This window comes from Saccostrea cucullata, unplaced genomic scaffold (genome assembly GCF_032062105.1).
Source record: "Saccostrea cucullata isolate Sc308-1 unplaced genomic scaffold, CSIRO_AGI_Scuc_v1 ctg4107, whole genome shotgun sequence".
Lineage (NCBI taxonomy): Eukaryota > Metazoa > Mollusca > Bivalvia > Ostreida > Ostreidae > Saccostrea > Saccostrea cuccullata.
The window spans coordinates 1-19,315 of record NW_026931987.1 but is presented as its reverse complement, the minus strand read 5'-3'; the positions used below and the strand labels follow the sequence as shown (position 1 = coordinate 19,315).

The 19,315-nt window shown below is 32.8% G+C and overlaps 1 pseudogene; it reads right to left on the bottom strand.

The window, feature by feature from the left end:
• Positions 1-3,936: 3,936 nt before the first annotated feature.
• Positions 3,937-17,545, bottom strand: LOC134234216 (uncharacterized; annotated as a pseudogene).
• Positions 17,546-19,315: the final 1,770 nt, after the last annotated feature.

Here is a 19,315-nt window from a genome sequence, read left to right as displayed (position 1 = left end):
TCGTGTTTCTAAGTGTCTAAAGGTCCTACTTACACCAAGAATGGTGCCTCCCCTGAAGGACTGACAACTTCATTTCTTGGAAGACCCTTTCAAACAGACTGAGACAGAAGCAGAACTATTTAGACAAAATGAACAGAGAGCTGAGAGAGAAGCCATGATAACTCGGTCAGCTGTGTACCTGACCAACGGGATTCTGAAGGATTGATTGATTGATTGTACAAGGGCTGTTCAACAAAAAATGTCCTGAGCTCTGTGACATACAATATAGAAATCATATGACATTAAGCTTGACTTTCTGTCATGAATCAATCTTTAATGAATTCATTGCAATTTATTTGACCACATTTCATCACATAGTTTCAAAACAAGGGCTATTCGAGACACTGCCTTATGAATAAATGGTGAAGAATCATTAAACAAGAGTGAAATTAAACGCTTCATGAAAGTTTTTGTAAAACTCGTTAAGAACCCCAAAGAAATATTCTCTGAAACATGTGAAATTTACAGAACTAATGTCTGTTTTATAGACACATGAGCAGGTGGATTTCAATGAACAATAATGATATATTGGGCATCACAAATGGGTACCGTCCTTGGCAACAAATACTTACAACAACCAATGTAATGTTTGCGAAAACTCAGCAAATGATCACTGATATGTTTGATTGAATTTAACACACATAGCAAAATTGATAGGCATCATTTAGGGGGAAGTTTACAATGTTTTAAAAAAGCTTAGTACTCAATGGTCACCCATTTTTTTTTTTTGAAAAATGAGTGAAAACAACAGCGTGTAAGAATATCTAAACCGTTATTTTTATCCATATTTGCCTGAACTTCAAACAGATAGTTAAACTTGATCCCATTGCTTTAAACCCTCAAAACAAATTTACAATAAGATGCACTTGAAAAAAAAATCCCAGCCCTGGTCTGAAAAAAGCAGCGAATTTCAAAAGCACATGCAGAAATAGTTTTATATGTCATTTTCTTAAATATTAGTAGTCTTCTTGTTCAAATTCTATTAGGAGAGGCAGTTCAATATCTGGAGAAGTCTAGAAAGCAAATTTTGCAAAAAAAAATTTGAAAGGTTTTTGAGAGGATGGAACCAGAATCAAGAATCCACTACTTTGAAAATAAGTATCACCTGAAAAAATCTGATATTTTCATTCTTTAACTGAGCAGAAAGGAAAAGGAAACCAGACCAGTTACTTAAATTAGTTAATAAATATCATGTAGTAAGAATTTATTTTGTAGAATGTGCCAAGTGCAGCCAAGTGTTTTGGAAACTGGTGATTTCTTTACCTGACCCAGACTACATTCAGACAGACCATCAAGGTCAAAGTCTTAGTTATCTTACTGAATAGCTGAAGACCAAATTCTCTAGAGGGACCCCCAAAATCTCAATCACATTCTTCAGTTCAGGTATATCTAACCACATAAGCAATATGTATTTGAAAGATAAAATTTGATAATTGAATGAGAACAATAGCCTAGGAAATCTAACATACTAGTATTTATATCAGCGATATTTGTTATTTGAGTTACTTTTAAACTGATAACACGAGGAGTCACCAATGTACTGTACACATAATACAATATTATAATAATAATATTATTCAATTATTCTATCCCCCGCTTGAAAAGTGGTAGGTTATATAGTGATCGGGCTGTCCGTCTAGCTATATGCCCATCCGTCTGTCTGTACGTCCGTTCGTCTGTCATTACGCTTTGGGTACCCATCTCTTATCCGCAACTTGGTTGTTCAACAAAGATATTTTTACTCAGCCTTTACGCATATAATATACACATAATATAACAAAGTCGACTCTGAACAAACCTGATTGGTGTTTACAAAGGCTTTAAAGTGTGTACCCGTCAGTGATTTCGTTTGATATTCATAAAAATCAAAGGACCCGAACTTCAACATTCAGCTTCATATGCTGCATATATCTATTATTTGACATTTTTAGATGATGACTCAAATAATAAAGACATTAAGGCTTTTGATTAATCCTCAAAATTTGAGTAACCGGGGACCACAGATGAGCCTTATTAAGAATTTTCCTTTGATAAAAACATAGATTTTGAATTAAATGTCTCTGATTTAGGTAACACATTTATTGATAATTAGAGTGAAATTATTACCCATTTTCCTCATAATCAGTTAATCAGAATCTGTAAAGATTAATTTAAATACAATAGCAGGCAGTGCTGAGATTATAACAGACCAATTTATTCAAATGAGCATGTTATTCATTAAAAGTACAATAATTATGTTGGTTTTTGAAGGAAAATGAGTAACTTGAAGATTTGACCTTAATATTAACTAAAAAAATTACATAATACTAGTGCATGTACTTGAATCAGAGAAATGAATAAGTTTGAAAAGTTTTCAACCTACGTACAATGTACATTTATATTTAGCTAGTTTGCTGAAACTGAATTAAAACAGGCACAACACATTGATATGTAGGAGAATACTTTAACACTTCTGAAGATTCATTATTTTTCGCGAGTACTTTTTTTTGCGAATGGGCTCTTCAACAGCAAATCTCGAAAATAAGAATTCACGAATGGACGGTTGATAAAGAGTTTTAACATAGATTTCAGCACCATAAAAATAAAAGCGAGTAATTTTATTTCGCGTGTGGTGCTTCTCGCGAAATTACGCGATTATTTATCTCCACGCGTATATTTAGAAATCTACTGTATATTATGTTTAACGTAAATTACCATCACATGAACATTTCCACAATTATAATACATGTACTACATACTTAGCAACTGTTCAACGACCTAAAAATGGCTAAAATCATCATAGTTTAGTATGGATTTCCTTAAGGTGAAGTGATCTGTGTAGATGCATTCACTGTAATCTTGGCGAGAAATTGGGGAACTATTCCTACTTAATAATGATCCTGGGCACCGAGAAAGTAGACGAAAGAATTTGATGAGGTAAAGAAACAATCAATTAACAGATGGAAAGGTCCTACACTGTACAGATTCCTCAAAACAGGTCCTGTTCCGGATAGAAGAAGGTAGGCATTGGTCCAGAGGAACAAGTTCCTAAGGCTCTTCTTAGGGGATGAGTACAGGGACAAGAACTTTCACAGGAATGGGATATTGAGTATGAGGCGCACAATCAGGTGACGACTCCCTATCAGGAGTGGTCAAAGACTAACATGCACGTTTATTGGGAACAAATTAAGGAACATAGGTCTTGGGATCCTTAAAGGACATCAGCTTCGCGGTTTATAAGGCGTAACATCTCCAGCCCAGATTATACAGTATAACTTGGGTTGCTATTTAATTCATTCCTTAAATAGCCAATATGTATTTGTGTCCTGTCTGGGTCCAAGACATCTCTCAAGTGAATAGAAGCATTCCCAAACAAAATATCTATAGTTATGTCTTTGACACTTTGAAAACGTTGATTTACTATAGTGATAACTTTGACACTTTGATTTATTAAAGTGATAACTATGAAAACTTTGATAAACCATAGTGATCACTGTGAAAACAATTATTAACTTTGGTAAAACTTTGATTTACTTTAGTGATAACTTTTAGAACATTGATTTACCATAGTGATAACGATGTCACTTTAGTAATCTTTTTGAAAACTTTGATTTACTATAAGTGATCATTTTGACACTTTGATTTATTATAGTTAACCATAGTACACTATTGTTAACTGAATTTTTTTTGTATGGGTTATGTTATTAGATCTAGGAAAACAATTTACATATTCATGTGTTTTTAAAGAGAGATATTAAAAAATATTACTCTTAATTACTATCTCTCTTTCTTTTTCTAAAAAAATCAGAAAAGTAAAACAAAAATGACCGAAAAAAAACTATGTTTTTAGTTTACTTGATGATCAAACTTTATAAGATAATAAAACATTGACATGCGACTTTCCCAACTGACATAAATTTACATGAAATATTTAATCTTTTTAACACTTCCACTGTACTCGGCTACAAATAAGTTGTCTTTTTTGTCTACACATAAACCAAAGGGCTCCTTCAAATCACAGTTATCTATAAAATGGAGGAACTGTCCGTCCTGGCCTAAGATGTGGATACAGTGGTTATCACCATCTGCTGCAAGGATCTGACTCTGGCTGTCTGTTGTGATGCCGCGGAGTATAAATGGTTTGTTCTTTGTAGTAGAAGGATGACCAGTGTATCTAAATCGGAGTTTTCCAGCCTGATTGACCACCACTACAGCACCAGCTCCACAGTCGGCCATACAGATATCCAGATTTCTGTTCTCACTGATGTATTTAATTTTGTTATTTCCTGAATACAGAGGTTTACCCTCCTCATCATATTGAATTGTTTGTTTTTCTGTGAAGCCTAAGTAACGGACAACTTTGGATTGTTTTTTATCTTCACTGTACATAGAAACCAGGAGATCACTAAAGGAGGTGACACAGAGATTACCAGGTATCCAGCCCTGTAGTCTGATCACCTCCTCTGTCTGTTCATTCTTCACTGCATAAATGGTATTCGTCTTCCAGTCACTGTACACTCGATCCCCATCACCAGTTACTGCTATATCATTTGGAAACTCCCCTGATTTTGTTTTGATTGTCCTGATAAGTGAGCCTTGAATGTTGAAGCATTTTATATCACTAACATCACTTGCTCTTGTCCATATTTCTTCTTCATTTAGACAGACAACACTGCGGAGGTTATCATATCCTGTATCGATAGTAGTGATTAGTTCTGGTTCTTTCAGCTGTTCTCTTGTTGGTGTTTCTTATTTCTTCAGTATGTAACCATTTTCTTCTGTTTTGGTGGATAATTGTGTTAAAGATCCAAATAATTTATGAAGATGTTCTGTATCTTTTGACTTTGGACTAAACACAGGCAGTGATATCTTCACTTTAGAAGGAAGTTTGCGTAATTCCTTGATTGTAGAAATGTATTCAGTAGTCATAAACACTTCATTTGATACATATATTCTATTTAACTGAAGCAAATTATTCTCAATTTCATATTCTTTCTCTTTAATTTCATCTAAAAGTCTCCTCAGAATGCTCAAATGTTTGATTTTTATATCATCAATTTCTGTTTTCATTTTCTTGACAATGTTGTCAATTTCTTTGTGCCATTCTTCTCCATGTTTTGTTACTGCTGTTGAAAGTTTTTCATATTCTCCATCCAGATTAGCAATCTGAGCTTCTATATCAGTGGCAATTTCTTCATAGGTCGGAAATATTATGTTTTTTAACTCTTCAGTATCTTTCTCGATGACTTCTCTCTTTGAGTTAAAGATATCCAAAAGAGTTGAAATGTTATGCCCCTTATGTGCATCAGATATAGTACACAAAGAACACATAGGGGTGTTACATTCTTTGCATTGAAATTTACATCTTTTTGTTTCGTGTGTTGTGCACTTGAAATAAATCAAGGTTGATTTTCTTTGTTCGAAAGGGACCACTTTATGTTTGTCATAGTCATCAGAAATATGTTTTCCTACACAACGAATACACAGATTGACATGACAGAAATCACAGTACATCTGTTCTATAGCTGTCTCACAAAGGTTACAATGGGTAACATTTTGGGTGCTGGTACTAGGATCCATGTCCAAATCTAAAATTAGAATGATATGTCATTATGAAAAACCTTATCAATAAATGATCAAAGAAAACAAAAGTATCTAAATTTTATAAGTTTTTGTTTGCTGGATTTTACTGCAAGCAACGTCCTGGCTGTAGGGATCATGATCGACTGTCTTACTATAAATAGAACAGTGTAGAAAAGTAAACAAAAAGCCAAACAACGTCAAAGCAGACGGTTGTGATAAACATGATAGTCACATTAATTGCGAGACGATACTGAAACAAATATCTTTAACATCTCACTATTTGTAATTGTTAATGATCAATATTTTTGCTTTAGAATTAATTTGTTAGGGGAATTAGATATTTACTTAATTAGGGTAAACGTGATAAACAGCCATGTAACAATTTGTGCACATACGCTGCAGAATTCATATTGTAAGCGAACTATTTTCAATAGTGCGGGCTTTTCGAAAAGGTTGAAATTGTTTAAAAGTTTAATATCGTTTTCGTCGATGCTATGTTAGTGGTTATATTCTCTGTTTTGAATTTTAGCAAATTAATAGTTTAGTGAAATGGAGTTTTAAGAATTATTATGCGTTTTGCCTTAAGTCTCTTGACAACGTACATGTATCAGTGTTTCTACATGTAGTTGGTGATATACGCACTGTTTGTTTGAAACTAAAAGAATATTTCTAAAATATTTGCATTATTTTAACTAGTCAAAGACAGATTTTTTAAATTATGAGAAAAAATAAAATGCTAATTGAATAGAAAATATGTGAGAATTCCTGGGAAATATAATTTTTTAAATTTTAAAATCATTACATTACTGTACGTAAAATGATTACTTGGTATTCTGAAATACTTGACAATGACAATGTGAGAAAGTTCAGCGAAAACATTCAAATTAAAAAGAAATTTAGAGAATTTTATTTACCCTGAAATATATTTCCTGCCATGTAAATAAAATCTTATGATTGAGTTGTCTTTATAAAAAGCTGGCACTTTAATTAACAAAGAGCAACGGAAATTAATATTTTCCTTTCTTATACAGTAAATAACTTCGAACAAAAGCCCTGATGACGGTTAATATTTTGTGCAAAGGTGATATAAATAAAGTTATCAATCCAATTCTATTTGGTTAATATTTTTATTTAAAAAAAATATTTAATTTTGATAACTGAGGTAAAGTTTTATTTTATGTGAGGCATGTTTAATATGAAATAAATGAAAATATTACTATACAACTTTCATGTAAAACGAACATATTGATTACTTATATCCATAATTGACCAATCAATTTAGCATCGAAATGGGAAATAAAATAATTTATAATGACCTGGTTTAAAAATGATATCAGAAATGTTTGTGATTTCTTCAACAATGAAAAAAAAGATATTTTAACTCTCATTAAAAATTGACTCATTGACTTTGAAAATAGATTTTATTTCTCCGATGTTTGTATTATGTAAAACAATTGTTACAGAATTATTTGTGCTATATCCAGGTATTGGGTATTTAAAAACATTGTCCATAGACATATCATCTATTAAGAGACAATGTATACATGTACCATTTATTCCATTTTATTTTGAAAATGTTATTGTAAATGAGAAGCGCACAAAAATATTTTATGGATATATAAATAGTTACAATGTCAATCCTACATCAATTACTAGATGGAATCAGGAACAATCAATGTTTTTGGAATCTGATATTTGTGTTCAAGATTGTTTTTAAGGATTGTTTTAGAACAACCATAGACATTTCTGTTAAATGGTATCAATATAGACTATTTCCATTTCTATTTTTTTTCTCTGTGATGACTCTTTGAAAGTTAGCGGAGTTGATTTCTCGATAATTCTACCGGAATGTAAATTAGACAGGTTCATAGGTCAGGAGCTAAGGAGGTCTAATATGCATTCAAATCTCGTGCGCATCTGTCTTTGTGTCTGACGCTAGGGAGGCCAAGAATGCATGTAAATCCCGTGCGGCAGCCTTTGTATTTAACGTCAGTGGACGAAGACTATTGAAATTGGCATGAGTGTCCTCTTGTAATTTAGATTTATGTCTATATTTTTAAAGTCTAAATCAACAATTTTATTTCACAATGAAATGGAAAAATAAGGAATCACTTCGCCCGTTATGCAAATTATCCCATGTTTCCCACTATCGTTGATGCCCTGGCATACTATACTAACTAGACAGTGATTCCTTAAACAATTCCAGTGAAATACTATATGAAGAAAATATTAATTTTATCTAACGACCACTGTACTTTTTGTAAACAGGAGAAAGAATCAATGCAAATTTTTTTTTTGAATTGCACAAAAATCTCTTCATAATGGAGTAATCTTATTATTCACATTTTTTGCCAAAACTTCTAAAAGACTTGGTTTTAACATGTGTAATATTATTGTGGTGAAACTCTATTATCTTATCATAATAAGGCGATTAACTTGATTATTCTATGTACCAAGCAATATACATTTTCCTGCTTGAAATATGATCGTTAATTTTATTTGATAGTGAAGGGTACATAAAACGTATTGAGGTGACGAACAGTATTCAAGATCAAAAGTTCATAAAGCAATACAAAATAGGAGAAGAGCAAACACGGGCAATCTAATTAAAAATATACCATCGATTTTGCTTTCGCTCGTGACAAATACTCGGTAAATTATAGTTTAGAGCAAAATGAAAAGTCCAAATAAATTTTTGATTGCGAAGAGTTTATCGACCGGTCCTTTGGATGAAACCGTATAAACTGAGGGTCCGTGTCACAGTGGTGCTGGCACAAAAAAGATCTCTCACTCCTCAATGGCTCTAAGTGCCGAGAATAGGAAAAAATTTGTAGCTCTCCATCGGCAAGTGGTGGCCTCTCCATATGAGTGAAAAATTCTCTAGAGGGACGTTAAACAATACACAGTATATGTGTATTGTTTAACGTGATGACACTCTTAATACCCCGATACTATGTGCTAGTATTAAACAGCAAAACCAAAGTGCACTGTCACCATGCATTCGCATTGTGAGCTCAATTTTCAGAAAGGTAAACATTGTACATGTAAATGTATTTTCATTTTAATTAGACCACCCAAGTCCTATCTTGTGGTCTCAAAGTTAGAATCTGGGCTGCATGTTAATTTTAATTATTGATAGAAGAGATAGTGTTAATCATAATCAAACAAAGTCTACCTGTAAGTATCAATGACCAGAAAGAAAAAAATTAAGATATATACTAAATTTCGGATCAGACAATATACACGAACAATGAAAGCCCGGCTTTCAGTACTTTGACTTTCTTCACACAAAACATTATGTCTTGGTTCACTAAACTTTTAAACTTGTATATTTTATTTGTTGATACATGTACACTGAATTTTGTTGAAAAGATAAATGTTGACTCAGAAGTATAACAGGATCACTGTGTAAAATTTTGAAAGAATATTCCCACTTACTGACTGACCCTATATTTTTTACACTTGTTTAAGAAACCAGGGGCAAACATTTTGATTTCTACCTTATATTTCGCATACATGTACATATATGTTTTTTCATTAGTACGAAAATCTTACAAGGTCAAGGTCATTAGTATCCAATAAAAAGTCTTTCCACAAAAATACATGTATTACATAAGTATGGAAGCCCTAGCTCTAGCCGTTGAGAAGTTATAACCAAGGTTAGAAATTTTCAAAAGTAGGGCAAACTCCAAGGTCAAAGGTCTTGCTATCAAATGAAAGGTCTTGTCACAGGGATTAAATATGTAAAGTATGAAAGCACTAGCCATAATCTTTTTAAAGTTTTGGTCAAGGTTTGCTTTTTAAAAGTAGGTAAAAGCCCAAGGTAAAAGGATCAAAGTTCTTGGTATCAAAGGAAGGATCTTCTAATAAGGATTACATAAGTGAAGTATGAGATCACTAGCCCTTAGGGTTCAAAAATTATGGCCAAGGTTAAAGCTTTTTTCATAAGTACAAAAATCTCCAAGGTCAAGGGCAAAAGTACAAGGTAATTGGTATCCAATGAAAAGGTCTTGCCACATAAAATACATATATAAAGTATGGAAGCCCTATCCCTAACCATTCAGAAGTTATGGCCAACGTTTGCTTTTTGAAATTAGTTCAAACTCCAAGGTCAAGGTCAAAGCGTTAAAAGTCTTGCTTTCAAATAAAAGGTCTTGTCACAAGGATTGAATGTATAAGGTATGAAAGCACTGGCACTAGCCCTTTAAAAGTTACGCTCAAGGTTTGCTTTTTAAAATTAGGTCAAACTCGAAGTCAAGGTCAAATGGTCAAAGATCTTGTTATCCAATGAAGGCTCTTTTCACAAGAATTACATATGTGAAGTATGAAAGCCCTATTTCTTACCGTTCAAAAGTTATGACCAGGGTTAAAGTTTTTTTCACAAGTATGAAAATCTCCAAGGTCAAGATCAAAAGGTTAAGGTTGTTGGTATCCAATGAAAGCTCTTTTAACAAAGAATACATATATGAGGTATAAATGTCCTGGTATCTACTGTTCAAAATATATGGCCAAAGTAAAAGTTTAAATTTTTTGTGTAAAAGTGGGTCAAACTCTAAGGTCAAGTATTAAAAGGTCAAATTTGGTGGTACCCAAAGAAAGGTCTTGTCACAATGTATACACATGTGAAATAGGAAAGTCATAGCTCCGATAAATTAAAAGTTATGAGCAAGGTTTAAGTTTTTGCGGACAAACAGACAGACAGACAGCTAGACAGACGGACGGACGGACAGCTAGACAGACAGACAGACAGAGAGACAGCTAGACAGACAGACGGACGGACACGACAAAAACTATATACCCCCGAAACTTCGTTTACGGGGGCATAAATATACAGTTCTTTAATACTTTATTGATCACATGAATATGTTATTTTGTTCGAGTCTTGTGTTTTTAATGTGCAAGAAACATGACCCATATACAGCGAAATGTTTTCATTCATCAAGTAAACGAGAGCTCTTCATGCGTGTAACTAAAATAAACTAGCTATAAATAATGAACCTGGGTACATCAGATGCTTATACATATGCAGTGATTTAAAGGCATTCATTCAATTTCAGTATATGATCATTAGATCCCCCAATGATACCCCTGACCCAGGGGCTTCGGTGGTATAAAAATACAGTTTTCATATGTACGTTCGTCTGTCTGTCTGTTTGTCTGCAATAACTTTACCCTTGCCTATAACTTATTGACCTTAGAATTTGACCCACTTTTGCAAAATATTCCCTTCTTGTTCCTGGTGAAAATATCGACCCGATTCTTGTCAAAAAAAATTAAAACCTTGTCAAGCTATTATTTAAAAGTCGTTCTTTGTTAGTCAATCAAATGAAGATGTAAAATAAATGCACGGTTATTTATATGGATCATTGGAAACAAAGACAACAATACCTTGTTACAAATTAATTCAGTGTTTTCTTTCTGCAAAATGAAAAAGCAGACATGGCGGATATTGCTATCACCAGGTATTTGTCAGGTAAAAATACAATACAGGTTATACTTCCTGGTCTGGTGTCATTCAAAGTTATCTCTCTTGATTAATTGTAATCAGAACTTTGGAAAAAGTAGATGATAAGTTCTAAAAACTATAGAAATCAATCCTTTCAAAAATATTATGTATATGAAATCAAAATTTTGGAAACCTATAGATAAAAGTCCATGTAATTTCAATGTGATAAATAGAATTATTTTTTTTATAATAAAATTATAACATGTATAAAGAATGTCCCTGAGAATATTTAATTTTTTTTTACACTTGACCGATTACTTTTTCAAACAGCTTAAATTACAAATGGTCACAGAAAAACCGACTTTGTTTCTAAATAACAATTATTTTATTTTCCTTTTCAATTATCAAACCATTTATTATTTTTTTGATTGCAAGTTCATTTATAGCCTGATAATGAAGAACAGACAGAAGGACGGAAGACAGACAGGATAAACACTATATATATCCTCGGACATATTCTTGGCGGAACAGAAAAAATCTTATTCTCAAGAACAACAAAGTCAAGATTGATCACATTTATATGAAGACTTCCTAAGGTATTGTACATTCAATATTGTAGAAATCATAACTCCGGGTCATTTAGTCCAGTCATTATCAAATTTTTCATCAAAATGAGAACTAATTGCAACAGAGTCACGTGACTTAGGATGGTTTTTTTGTCGCTCTAAAATTTATGACAATTTTTTTCCGGATTTAATTTTCAACTTGTGGAATTTTTAAATTTCGGAAATTTTGTGTGTGTTTGTGAATGCTTGGTTTGAGATTTTCCAGCAAAACCACATTGTAAAAAGTTTGATTTCGTGTACATATGTTTATTGTTTACTTCAGTGATTTCTTCTTGTTAATACACTAAATTAATTGATATCCAACTAAAAATATATTGATATTAAATGGCGTCTCAATATTTTTTTAGAATTGATTTTAAACCTACATTTTTAACAACTTTAAAGAAAGTAAATCAAACTGGTAAGGAATACTTTTGTCTGTTTATGACATGAACATTTTTCACGTAGACTTGCTTAAGTCTCTGTTTTTCTTGTTTATTTTTTTTTTCGTAAATACATTTCCTAAATTCTTTGTTCTTATTTGTATTCTCTGTCATAGTTAAATGTTATCAAACATAGATGTTTGACATTATCAAAAAGTATGAAGTTTGTATTCCCACATTCATTTCAAAGTATGTGAAAGGGGGATTGTCATGGTGTCTACTTAATTTATACATTCGAGGGGGATTTCCCCTGTCGGAAAGGCCGGAGAAGTTGCGATTCAATCTTTACCATCGGCTCATACATTCACCTCTAACGTTGGCTCGCGTATATCACAGTGATAAACACGAAAAATAGTGCGTTTGTTTAAATTCATTATTATTCAATTTCTCTGCTTATATCTGAGTTTTGAGATAGATATCCAGAATTATTAATTTAATTTGAAACAATCCTGTAATTATCCCGTTTTATACGTTATGACAAAAATCTTGTCGTGAGCCCATTGCAGAGTTGTCTGAGAGAGGAACGAACGACAACTCTGCATGGGAGATTGATGACTATGTCATTTAAGTTATATTTCCTGTTTGATAAATAACTCATCCATACAATGTAAGTACATGTATTATTAAGACTTTGAAATCATAATTCAAATGCTTATCATTCAATTAAAAATCTAATTTAGTTTGAACTTTGAAATTTAGATATCTCGCTTTTGAATGATCAAAATTTCAAACTTATCTAAAAATTTTTTAAAAAAAATTATCAAACTTCAATTGAAAAGTCAATCCCAATGTTCAAATTTTCTATACACTGTATTCTTTAAAACACATTTCTTTTACCTAGAGAATTTATGGAGTACCATTAACTGCTTTTTTTACCGGAACATGAGAACAGCTTTGATAACAACGGAAAATTTGTTTGACAGATCATTGTCAAAGATTGAGACATGCCTTTGAACAAAAGGAAAACTAGACACACACAGTGTATAAAAGTTGAAAAAAAAATTTGGATCAGGTAAACTGAAAACTGAAGGCTGAGTTTTTCTGATCACCGGGTATTTGCCCGTCTGTAATCTTCACATTTTCAACCTCTTTTCAGGAACCATTGTTCCAATTTTAACTAAATTTAGCACAAAGCATCCTGAGTGGATGTACAGTGGGGTCATAATAAATTCTCAAGAAACTCTGGGCCAAAAAAGCTGAAACTTAATAAAAGGAAGCATTCTGGGGTAGTGTTGATTCTAAATTGTTCAAATAATGGCCCCCGGGGAAGGATGCTATGGAGTCTCAAAAGTATTTCAAGGGAGAAAATCTAGTGTTAACAGCGGGGCAAGATTTACTCAGGTGAGCGTTGTGGCCCATGGGCTTTTTTAAATTAGCCATTGTAAAATGTGAGAAAATGCACAATAGTTGTAATGCAAAGGCTACTATGCTCTTAATCAAATATTTTTGAATGTCTCAAAAGCTAAAACGGGGACATCTCAAACTTTTGTATCTCTTAAGGTAAAAGTCACTCATACAAATGAATAATCTGTCTGTCAAGTGTTTAAAAAGTATGAGAAAATGTACAATAGTTATAATACAGAGACTATTTTGTTCTTCATCAATCATCTATCTCAAAAAATAAAATGGGGACACCTCAACTTACCCTCTATCTTCCAACAATAATTATTCACACATACAAGGTATAATACATCTATCTGGATGAGACAATAATTATTTTCTAGATCAGTGTCTACAAAGTCGCTTTTTATTCGCGAAAACGTTATTTATGCGTACAAAGTCTAGGCTGTCTGCATACAAAAATTTTTTTCTAGTGTATATTTGTATTTTAAATGGTAATTTACAACAGATTCCACAGCACACGACAATTTTGTCTCGCTAATAAATGCAAAATACCTTACTCGCAAAAATAATGTGTCGCGAAAATATAGTGATATTCAGTAGAAATTGATCTTAATTATTCTCTTTTTGTGTTGATAAACCACAATGTTTATGAGTCTAGAAGTCTTTTGACTTTTATGAACTGATTTTGTCATGGCTTTAAGCTTACAAATTATGGATAAACTGTCCAAAACGAAAGCGTTTTTCTTATCATTATCAGGAGCGGTAACATTTATAGGAGATATTTAATCTTTTACACATTTCCTCTGTTCTCAGCTACAAACAAGTTTTTTTTTGTCCACACATATTCCCCGTGGATTCTTCAGATCACAGTTATCAGAGGAACTGTCCGCCCTGGTTAAGGATGTGGATACAGTGATTATGGTAGTCTGCTGTCAAAATCTGACTCAGGCTGTCAGTTGTGATGCCACAGGGTAAAAATGATTTATTCTTTGCAGAGAGGTGACCAGTGTATCTAAATCGTCGTTTTCCATTTTGCTTGACCACTACTACAGCATCAGCTTCAAAGTCAGCCACACAGATATCCAGGTTTCTATTCTCACTGATGTGTTTAATTTTGTCATATCCTGAATACAGAGGTGTACCCTCCTCATCAAACTGGATTGTTTGTTTCTCTGTGGAGCCTGAGTAATCGTGCTATCGTGTATGATTATGGGCTGAAACAAATTCGAAAATATTTTTGAAAGGGAGATGGAGAGGCGTCAAAACTTAGATTTCAAGCATTGTTTTAGGGAGTTGTTGTACTCATCACTACTTTTAAAGATGGGGGTCTAAAATATTTTATCATAATACAATGTAAATATTTTTGAGTTCAGTAGAGGAATCGTAAATCGCATATAAACGAAAATAGATAGAACAGTGTTATAAAGAAAAAAAAAGAGTTGCATGACTACATAATTAATCCGCATATCGACATAAATACGATGCATGTCTACATAATATCTTGCACATTGATACAAATGAGTTTCATGTCTACATAATTATGATTCATCTACGATGTCAGATGCAGGCGTCAGTGAGTAAATTAACCATTTTGAAATGAATTTTTCTTATAAGATCGGTAACTTGCATGTTGGCATTAAGACTTTATCTTGCATGTGTGGAGCAGAAATATGCCACCACAGATTCATGTAGAAACGGCAGTTATCACATACGATGTTATTTTCATCTTCTAAAATGGCAGAGATCATTTATAAACAGCTCTCTGGTCAGTGCAGTGACCATGATTACTTTTAAATAGGAATATTGAGATTGTTGTGTTTAGGACCTCTTTAATAGAACTTTTCGACTATGAAAAAATTAAATGCCTCAACATTTATTATGCTAAAGTGTAAATTGCATTACTTAATGCGTATTCGTATTCTGAAGTTGATATTAAACGAATGCTGTTGCCTATTTACAATATTTATGTAGATTTCAGAGATCCGTCTTTTCAACCAACTTTGTAAAAATGTATACTTTAAAACGTGTTTTGAAAAAAATGTTTCCGCGGGCATAAAGTGTTCTGTTTTTTCGCGAGAATAAAGTTCCCATACAAATACTATGCAGATCAACTTTTAAGCGTTAAAAAAGTAAATTGATTTAAAACTATTTTTTATAGAGGCTTTTGTCATGATTGTAATGTATAAATTCATTCCTCATATCTAACACTGTGTAATCCCTACCTCAGACTATCTGGTGTCAGGATCTGACTCTGGCTGTCTGTTGTGATGCCATAGGGTTCAAATGGTTGGTTCATTGTAGTAGAAGGATGACCAGTGTATCTAAATTGGAGTTTACCAGCCTGGTTGACCACCACTACAGCACCAGCTCCCATATCAGACACACAGATATCCAGGTTTCTATTCTCACTGATGTACTTAATTTTGTTATTTCCTGAGTAGAGAGGTTTACCCTCCTCATCAAACTGGATTCTTTGTTTCTCTGTGGGGCCTGAGTAAAGGACAACCCTGGAAGATTGTGTTTCATCATCACTGAACATGGTAACCAGGAGATCACCAGAGGAGGTGACAACACAGAGTTGTCTAGGTATCCAGCCCTGTAGTCTGATCACCTCCTCTATCTGTCCATTTTTCACTTTATTCACAGTCCTTGTTCTTCCAACAGAGTACACAAGATCACCATCACCTGTCACTGCTATATCATCTGGCATTTCCCCTGACTTCGTCTTAATTGTCTTGATAAGTGAGCCTTGACTGTTAAAACATTTCATTTCACTGGCAAGTGAACATGTCCAGATTTCTTCTTCACTGAGACATGCAACACTATGGAGCATTTTACACCCTGCATCTATAGAACTGATAAGTTCTGGCTCTTCCAGGAATTCTTTGCTTGATTTTTCAGGTATCTTCAGTTTGTAGCCATTTTCTTCTGTTTTGGTAGTTAATTTTGTTAAAGATCCAAATAATGTATAAAGATATTCTGTATCTTTAGACTTTGGGCTGAATGTTGGCAGTGATATCTTAACTTTAGGAGGAAGTTTGCTCAATTCTTTGATTTCAAAACTGTATTAGATAGTCATAGACACTTCATTTGATTCATCTATTCTATTTAACTGAAACAAACTTTGCTCAATCTGAGATTTTATATGTTTAATTTCATCTAAATGTTTCAGAATGCTTAGATGTTTGATTTTTAACTCTTCAATTTCTGTTTTCATTTTATTTACTGTGTTCTCGATTTCTTTGTGCAATTCTTCTCCATGTTTTGTTACTGCTGTTGAAAGATTTTCATATTCTCCATCCAGGTTAGCAATCTGAGTTTCTATATCAGTGGCAATTTCTTCATATGTTGGAGAAATAATGGTTTTTAACTCTTCAGTATCTTTCCCTATAATTTCTTTCTTTGAGTTAAAGATATCCAAAAGAGTTTTAATGGAATGGCCCTTGTGTGTATCAGTTATAATGCAGAAAGAACACACAGATGCGTTGCATTCTTTACATTGGAATTTACATCTTTTTGTTTCATGTATTTTGCACGGTGGATAAATCAAGGTGGATTTTCTCTGTTGGAACGGGACAATTTTATGTTTATCATATTCATCAGAAATGTGTTTTCCAATACAGGGTTTACAGAGGTTGACATGACAGAAATCACAGTACATCTGTACTATAGCTGTCTCACAAAGGTCACATCGGACCACATCTTGGGCACTTCTGCTGGGATCCATGTCCAAATCTAATATTTTAATTATATGACATGATTCATTATAGATCCTAATGCCTAAATGATAGCTATAAGTGAAAACGAATATTATATCTACTCAACATTTATATTACATATTCTCACAAATCAAAATGTCTTGATTCATTAAAATTGTTATCTTATAATAAATTGCTGATATACCGATTTTAATTTTAACGTTTAATTTCGACCTCAAGGTATAAGAGGAAACACCCATGTCCCTTTTTCACCCAGTATCTAAATAATCTATATATTTTTATAGACATTTTATGCATGATTGTAAATTATACCATTACTTACGTTTAGTCGAATTAAATAATTTCAAATGTATAACAGTTCATTATAATAGGCAATACCAATTTATGAACATGTATGTCCAAATAAGACTCCAGAAAATAAAAAAAAAAATGGCGGAAGCTTGCTATCACCTGACCGGAAGGTTAAAATATAGGGTGTCATAGATATAGTTGTCTTTCTGAGTAATATTACTGATCCATTCAAATTATGTTTTCAAGAATATTCAAAATTTCAATCTTAATTCAATTTTTTCAGCTTTTCGGTTCTATTTTAGTTTTTTCTTTGTTATATTGTTTTCAATTTCTGCTTACCGATCCAATATTATGAGAAATTTTGGTCATCTGAAATTTTTAAAATAATTTCAAATAAAAGACATATAGTAATGACTGGAAGAGGGTGTTACAATACGGGTAATATTTTAGTACGCGAGTTTTGTCCGCAATTTCTGAACTTAATGTCCAAAAATATAAACTTAATGGATTAAAAAAAACCCATTGCATTAAAAGTAGCCTCCACACTTAACATTTAGTTTAATAATGTTATTTTTTATTCCCTCGAGTAGATACTCTAGAAGTCGACATTTTTACTATGTAGAGTGACCGTGAACCGTGAACAGTTTTCACAACAGGCACTGGTGCGGGTTTTTTAAGTTTACACTTTACGTATATGATCTTCAATACCTGATCGCATTCACATTCACTTACAATTCACAATATAATTTGCATGGATATATCACTGAGAATGGTATCACACAATTTTCACATCCAAGAACGGTTGAGAAATAGTATTAATATCTTTTTGTCTGAAACCGCCTGAAGCGATTTCAAAGAGGTACAATGTATTTTGCATGGAAAACAAGAAAAATGATTGAACAGATAATTTAATAGTTCTATTATAAATTTATATATTAAACTTATTTAAATACATTCATATCAAAACAAACTTTTACGTTTGCTATTTTCAAGGATTGACAGATTATAATGGACTTTTTCCAATCTATTTATGAAGCTAAAGGAACTTTTTGAAACCTTAGTTTCCGACAACGTACACACGTCAAAAACCGAATTATCCGGCTACATCAACCGTGTTGCCGATAACATGTTTTCAACTAACGAGTCATTTTAAATGACTATTAACTAAACCTTAATTTGGATTTTCAATCTCAATTCGCTGATCTAAAGGTATCTGATTGTCCATAGAATAAACTGATTAGTTTGTTTGATAGCATAAACTAATTTTGAATTCTACAGAAGTTAAAATGTGACATGACATATTCCGAAATTTTTGTAAAATATTACATGTATTTGACAAAGCTGTAGATCATTTGAAAGAGAGTGATTTGGCTTGTGTTTTCTGCTGCTCAATTATCTGTCATAGATCACAAACTTTGTTTGCTGAAATACAAACTTGTCGTTGAAATATGAAATTTAAAATTACCTACATTTTCTAAACATTGCTTTTCTTGCACCGAGTGTCCGAAAACAATCGATATGCCGATACCGCGTTGAGCAGTGTGCGTCTGTAACTTCACATTTTCAACCTCTTCTCTAGAACAATTGTTCGAATTTAAACTTAATTTAGCACAAAGCATTCGGGTGAATGTACAGTGGCGTCATAAAAAAAATTATCAAGAGACACTGGACCAGAAAAGCTAAAACATAATAACAGGAAGCATTCTAGGGTAGTGTAGATTCTAAATTGATCAAATAATGACCCCGGGGGTGGGATGCGATGGGGTCACAAAAGGTATTTCAAGGGAGAAGATCCGATGTAAAACAACAGACAAGAGTTACCCCGGTGAGTGTTGTGGCCCATGGGTTTTTTTTTGAATTAGCAAT